This window comes from Dermacentor silvarum, unplaced genomic scaffold (genome assembly GCF_013339745.2).
Source record: "Dermacentor silvarum isolate Dsil-2018 unplaced genomic scaffold, BIME_Dsil_1.4 Seq814, whole genome shotgun sequence".
In the NCBI taxonomy this organism is placed as follows: domain Eukaryota; kingdom Metazoa; phylum Arthropoda; class Arachnida; order Ixodida; family Ixodidae; genus Dermacentor; species Dermacentor silvarum.
The window spans coordinates 11,490-18,929 of NW_023606820.1; positions in this window are offsets into that span (position 1 = coordinate 11,490).

Here is a 7,440-nt window from a genome sequence, read left to right on the forward strand (position 1 = left end):
GGACACAGATGCTTAGTCAGTAGGCAGAATTTTTCCGTTCCTCCCCCATCGCTAAGTGACAGTAGCGGCCGGGATTTGATCGCCTGCGCCCAGGTTTTGCTGCGCAAAGCCCGAACCACCGCGCTGCTATAGTGGTTACATTTAGAAAAATAAGAAATAATCGGGTGCGATGACTCTTTTTATAACCCTTTGCGACACGGCGTCCTCGTTTGGGGACTCGAACTTCGGAGGCGCGTCCCACGCCACGTGTTTCTTCAAATGACCTAAAACTCAGTGTGCACATTCGTGTCCGCTTCCTGATGGGACAACTAGCGGTCAGTTAACTTCATTGTCCTGCGTATTGCTGCAGATGATCACTTTGCTGGAGACACTACCATGTTAGACAATCGTTCGACGTGCCGCGTTCCAAGACCAACGTCAAGAGTATTTTTTTTCTCCGGTCGACACGAATACAACCGAAAAAGCAAGTGTGCATGCGTTTCGGGCCTAATAGTTGATTCTTTTTATGCAAGATTGAAGCTGACGGATTTCAGAATAATTAGATAATGAGTTATACGCTAATTAATTTTTTTTTTACTGAAACTCGCACAAAACAGCACATTGCTTCGTCTTCTTTCTTGGAATGTAATAGTGAGCGTCTTGAAATGATGCCATGCGCATTTGACGCATTTGCAGACAGTGCATCATAATTCGTGTCTGAAGGGGATGAATTTATTCACAAGACATTTACAGAAGTGTCATGAAACATAGGTCTCTCAATGATCTAGTAGGAAGTGAAATGTCCACCGTTTTCTAGCACCTTATTGATGCGTGTGGGCATCGACTCGTACAAAGATTCAGTAATCTCCGGTCGACCGCGCAGGCTTTCCCATTCTTGTGCGATCGCTTGCCACAGCGTATCGGCCGTGCGGCCGCGGTTGGCTCGTGTGGACAGCCGTTTCTTCAACATGCCCCAGACATTTTCTATGGGATTCAAGTCGGCGCCACATGGAGGCCACTCAAGCTGGCAAACAGCATGTTCTTCTAGCAATGACTGGACGATACGTGCTTTATGGATCGGGCTGCGGTCGTGTTGAAAAAAATAGCAGCCGTCGCTGAAGGGACCGTCCAGCGCATACGGAACGAGGTGTCTAGTGATGACGTCACAGTACCGTGACGCAGTGAAGGGCCCTTCCAGACGCACAAGGGGACCAAGGCCATCTTTGCTGATTGCTCCCCACACGCTCACGGAACACCGTCCACTGGATAGAACACTCTGTGTGTAATTAGGCAGATATCTGCAAGAAATAGCATACAATTGGGTTCCAGCGGCGCGTCTAAAAATGTTGTGATTCCTCTTGCGTATGAACTTTATAATGCTGTTATAGAGTTGCAATAGAAAACGTGCAAACATCATTAGATAGTACTGAAAGACCCACTGGCAGCTTTTAATTAGCTTCAGAGTAAGTAGTACTATGAAACAATCGTTAATGTTTTCAACATAATACCACTACAGAAAAATCTCGTAATGTCCAAAAGCTCATTTTACGTGAAACATGTTGTGATGCAGAATTAGCTTCGTGAATTAACTGCCAATACACTGTAAACACACCTGCAGTTTAGTGGACGCCAAACCCGCTTCCGTTGGTCCCAGCGCGTGGAAAAAGTTGACTCGTCGCTAAAGATGACATCGCCCCATTTCTCTGTTGTCCAATCTTTCATTGCTGTAGCGAACATGAGTCGTTCTTGTAGCTGGCTGTCTGAGAGGCAGGGCTTCTGTGCTGCTACGAAAGACTGCAGGCCAAGCTCACTCAGCCTTCTTCTTACAGTCTCAGACGATACCGTGAGCGAGAGCGCTTCTCGGATATCCTCTGCACTTTGAAAAGGATCAGCCACGATGGCGGCCGTAATCAGGCGGTCCTCTTCCTCAGTCGTGGCCCTTGGACGCCCACTGCGCTCCATATCTGTGAATCTGTCATCGTCGCGGAAAGCTTGAATAATCCTATTCACGGCAGTCCGGCTCCTGTTGGTTCGGCGGCAGATTTCGCGCTGAGGTATTCCCTCTATAAATAAACGCACAATGTGCCTTCTTTCGTCAAGTGGAACACGCAGCGGCATCTTTCCAAATAGGCAATCACCACGTGGCCTGAAGCAAGTCTACTACGTTTTCAGCGACTGATGCGAAGATGCGCCTATGTGTGAAAGAAAATTTTCTATGCATCCGCTTTTTCTTTATTTTTGATGACAGTGAAACACCTCCCTACCCTTTCTCTCAAGACGCAGAAGCAGCAACACTCATTGGACCAAGATGCTGCCAACCAAAGTGCGCCAGTAAACGTCGCGTAAAAAAATCGTCGCAGCGCTTCGTGAAACTTATCTACCCACTGGCACACCAGTCGACAAAGGTTGAAGTGATTGCTCCGATACTGCTATCAAGCCAGATATGTGGCGGTCTTATCGCAGACAGCGCTCTGCGTCAGCACAACGAACTAACAATGTCATGCACGGGAATAAAAAATTAACAGGCAGGCGAGTACCAAGAGGGCTCATATCCGGGAGAGCGCCCCTGTCGCCGCTAGGTGGCGTACCGCTAGGTGGCGCGGATAGGCAGTCTGGCACGCGCTCGCGTGGTCCGCAAACTTTTGTGGTTGACTGTACATTCCTCGCCAGTAGTAGCGTTGTCGGAGGCGCTGGTAGGTTTTGAAAAGTCCCGAGTGTGCACACTGTGGATCGGAGTGGAACGATGCGCAGATTTCAGAACGCAAGCTTCGAGGTACTACTAATAACCACTGGCGGCCGTCAGAGGTGTAATTGCGTCGGTGTAGCAGGTCGTCGCGAATGGCGAAATGGCGAGCTTGACGGCGCAACGCACGAGTGGTTGGCGGCGATGACGGGTCAGCAAGGAAGTCTATGATGGAGGCAATCCAGGGGTCCTTGCGCTGCTCGGAAGCGATGGTCCCAATGTCGACGAAAGAAACGTCACGCTGGGATAGTGAGCAGCAGGCATTGTCGTCAGTAGAGGAAAGGGCGTCAGCGTCAGCATGCTGGCCTCCGTTGCGGTACAGTACGCGGATATCGTAATCCTGTAAGCGAAGCGTCCAGCGGGCGAGACGGCCTGAGGGATCCTTCAATGACGACAGCCAGCATAGTGCATCGTGAAACTTAGTAAGCGCCCAGATGATTGCCAGACATTCTTTTTCCGTGACGGTGTAATTGGTCTCGGCTTTAGTAAGCGTACGGCTTGCATATGCCACAACATATTCAGGAAACCCTTCTTTGCGCTGCGCTAGGACAGCGCCGAGGCCAACACCGCTGGCATCTGTGTGGACCTCAATAGGTGCCGTTGGGTCGTAGTGGCGCAAAATGGGAGGAGACGTCAGCAAACGACGGAGCTTAGTGAACGCCTTGTCGCACTCGGACGCACACGAATGGAGGGGTCCGTTGCTTCCAAGGAGCTTCGTCAGGGGCGATATGACGGCGGCGAAATTGCGAATGAAGCGCCTGAAGTAGGAACACAAGCCTACGAAACTGCGCAGTTCTTTGATGGACGTCGGTTTAGGGAATTCGGCGACGGCACGAAGTTTGGCTTAATCGAGGAGGATTCCATCTTTCGAGACGACGTAACCTAGTATCGTGAGTTGCCGCGCTGCAAATCGGCACTTCTTTAGGTTCAGTTGGAGGCCAGCGTTTGCTAAGCACGTCAAAACACGCAGTAGGCGTTGAAGGTGCGTGGTGAAGTCAGAGGCAAAAACAGTGCTTTCAAAACCGCGTCGTCAGATACATCCATTCATCATACTCATATGACGTAAGCGTATCATCCTTAAGAGCAAACTCTGATCTACAGCCCCTTGCACGTCGTCGCGCTACAGCCAGCCTTTGCCTCTTTCCTAAGTTCTTTTACAGTTCTTTAATTCACGAGCCATATATCACACCACCCGCACGCATATCGCTACGAACTGGGCACCCATTACAAGTCTTACGGCCACGCTCCCATACAACTACTTTTTCTTCGTCTTTTTTTTTTCCGCACAGCATCAGACTGGAACGCCCTTGCCCACCATGTCGCTGAAATCACTTGCCCGACATCGTTTTTCGAAAATGTATCTTTGTTGGCTGAAAAATAATAAGCGTTTTTCACGCGTCATTTTCCCCCCTTATTTCTGTTTGTATGCACTTGCGAAATGTAGCTTTCTTGTAGTTTTCTGAATACCTGTGTTTCTGTTTCATTATCAACTGTACCCACCCCTTACGTAAAACCCCTAGCAACGGGGTCTTTAAGGAAATAAAACTGAACTGAACTGAACAACGTCGTCAACATAACATAAGCACGTGTGCCACTTCAAACCGCGCAGAACTGTGTCCATCATGCGTTCAAAGGTTGCTGGCCCATTACGAAGTCCAAACGGCATGACGCTAAATTCGTATAAGCCGTCGGGTGTGACAAAGGCTGTCTTCGGCATATCGACGTCAGCCATCCGTACTTGCCAATATCCGGAGCGTAAATCTAGAGATGAAAAGAATTCTGCTCCTTGTAGGCTATCGATAGCCTCATCGATTCGCGGCAGCGGGTATACATCTTTGCGAGTGATCTTGTTCAGGCGCCGATAGTCTACACAGAACCGTTACCGAACCGTTTTTTTTTTTTTTTCGTAACAAGGACGACAGGAGATGCCCATGGACTGTTCGAGGTAGAGATGGGTCGTTCAGGAGCGAGCCGGATCTTCTGAGCGGCTCTTTTTAAAGAGCGAGTGAGCGGTCGTTCAGTAAAAATGAGCGGCGGTTCTTTTGGAGAAAGGGAGCCGGTTCTCTGGCGTTAAAGAGCCGTGCCGATGCGTTCCGTCAGAGCTGGGTCTCCTGCTGGGTGCCACTTCCGCGCCATCTATTAGCGGTACGAGAAAGCAACTGCCCTCCCGCCCTTCCTCGCAAGAGTCGCCTTTACCCCCTCTCCTTCGGCTGAAGAACGATAGAACCGCCGCTCACTTGTAGTTCCTGAGCGCTCAGGAGCCAGCCGCTCTTTTCGCCACGGCTCCCTCGCTCTTCAAAAGATCCGGCTCAGACAGACAGACAGACAGACAGACAGACAGACAGACAGACAGAAGAACTTTATTTTATCCTGGGGGGAGGGTGGACTAGCGACCCTCCTTAGGCGTCACCCACGTCGGTACCGGGAGTCCAAGACCCCCTGCCACCTCGCAACCCCCCTGGATCGCCCATAGCTGGCTCCGAAGGTCGGAGCTCGTGATGCAGGTGTAGAAGTCGGTCTCGTCGATGCGATGGACCCTGGAGTTGATTTGTAAGCGGGGGCAGCGCCACATGATGTGACCAAAGGTGGCTAATTCACCACAGAGAGAGCACTGAGGGGAGATTTCCATGTAGCTGGCCATAATGGCTGGCGACGGAAAGGTGCTCGTTTGAATTAGTCGGAAGGCTATCTCCTGGCCTCTGGAAAGTTCTTTGTGCGGAGTGGGGAGGGTTCTCCTACCTAGCTTGTAGTGATTCGTGATCTCATTAAAGGTGGTCAGTGCGTCTCCGCCGGTAGCATCTCCAACTCCCGCCCCACACCCGTCGGGGTGCGGGAGGCCCGGTCGAGAAGGACCCGACGCGCCGGGGCGGCACGCGAGTCCTCGCGCCCGGGCGTGAGCCATTTCGGTGGGGTTGGGGATGCAGTCGACGGCCCCCACCCAGATGGGCGGGAAACCACACCAACTCGTGAGAGTACACTTTGCAGTGAGTCAGAATCATGGCGGCCTTTTCCGCGATGTGATTCGAGTCGAAAGCCCTTACGGCAGACATGGAGTCGGTGAAAATGGTGAAGGTACCTTTCATTGTCATAGCGAGCGAAATGGCTACTTGCTCAGCGATGCTGGCGGACTTGGTTTGAACTGTAGCAGCATTGAGTAGCCGCCCTTCGTTGTTAACTACCGCTAGCGTGTATTTGTCTGCAGTAAAGATCCGGCTCGCTCCTGAGCGTTCAGGAGCGAGCCGCTCTTTTCGCCTCGGCTCCCTCGCTCTTCAAAAGACCCGGCTCGCTCCTGAGCGCTCAGGAGCGGGCCGCTCTTTTGAAGACCGAGGGAGTCGTGGTTCAGTAAGTGAGCGGCGGTTCTTTCGGAGTGAGGAAGCCGGTTCTCTCTCCTTGAATGAGCCGTGCCGAACCGTTCAGAGCTGAGTCTTCTGCTGGGTTTTGATGTTTTTGATTTCTGACCGACGAATGGTGGCCAGTGTGGGCCGACTCGCGCTACTGGTACTCGTTCGCAGTGTGTGGTGTGCGCAGCAGTCCCCTTGGTTTTTTGTGCGTCTTATGGTGTGGCACCCGACGCCACCGAGGGGAGAAGTAAAGAAGTCTTTATTGGCAAAGGATGGTACCGTTCATTGCTTGCTGCTGTTCGAACGATGTCGCACGACTCTCACCGATCGCACATCGTGCGCTGGTCCAATAACACTTCGAAGATGGTCTTCCGTGTCTTTAAAGGGCGCCTAAACCACCTCAGATTTTTTTGGACATTTCAAGTAAACGCGCATCGAGTTCAGAATGCCGTCAAGATCAACGATGCCAAACGCTGCAGCGCTACGCGCCGCGGATGCCATTCTCCTCCCCTCGCCTTTCCGCTATCCCCAGTGGTCGTCACGATGTCAGCAGGGGGAATCTGGTGATGTCAACCGCGGAAATGATGTCCATTGGTTGAACAAGAACCTACGACTTCCGGTTAGTCTGCTAGCAGGTACGCGCGCTTTCTGCTCTTCCTCGTCGTGTGGCTCGTTTGTGCGCCCTTGTGAATCGGTAATTACAGCCCACAACGCAAGTGCCAAATCGCTCGCGTTCCAACACAGTCGTGATTAGCGGTCTGATTAGCTGCGCGAACAGAGTGTGACAGTGCTGGCCTTTCCAGACGTGCGCGCAACACGGTCTATAGCGGTACGCTTCGCATAACATGGGCCGGCACCGCAGCAACAGCGGGTAGCGAGTGGCTTCCGACGGCTGCGATCAACAGCTGACTCGCTCTCTGAGGTCGTGGCCAGGCTCGAGGAGTCGTTGAGCCGCCACGAGGCCGGCTATCTCATCCTGCTCGACGTGCAGAGCGCCTTCGACGGTCTCCCCCATGCCACCATCATCGGGTGCCTCCACGAGATGGGTGTCACCGGCCAGCTCCTGCAGTACATCCGTGCTTTCGTGACTGACCGCACGCTCCGGGTGAGGGTCGGCGGGGCGTTGAGTGATCCTCGCGGCGTGTTTTCGGCTGTCCCGCAGGGCAGTGTTTTGAGCCCCTTTTTATTCAATTTGGCCCTTTCGCGGCTCCCCGACTTCATCCCGAGGACAACGTCGCACGAGGTCCGTTCGGCCATCTACGCGGACGACGTCGCTATCTTTGCGTGCGGTCCCACGGAAGTCGGCTACCTTGTGCGGGCATCGATCCAGACGGCAGTTGACGCAGTGGACGAGTACCTCGCCAGCATCGGGCTACA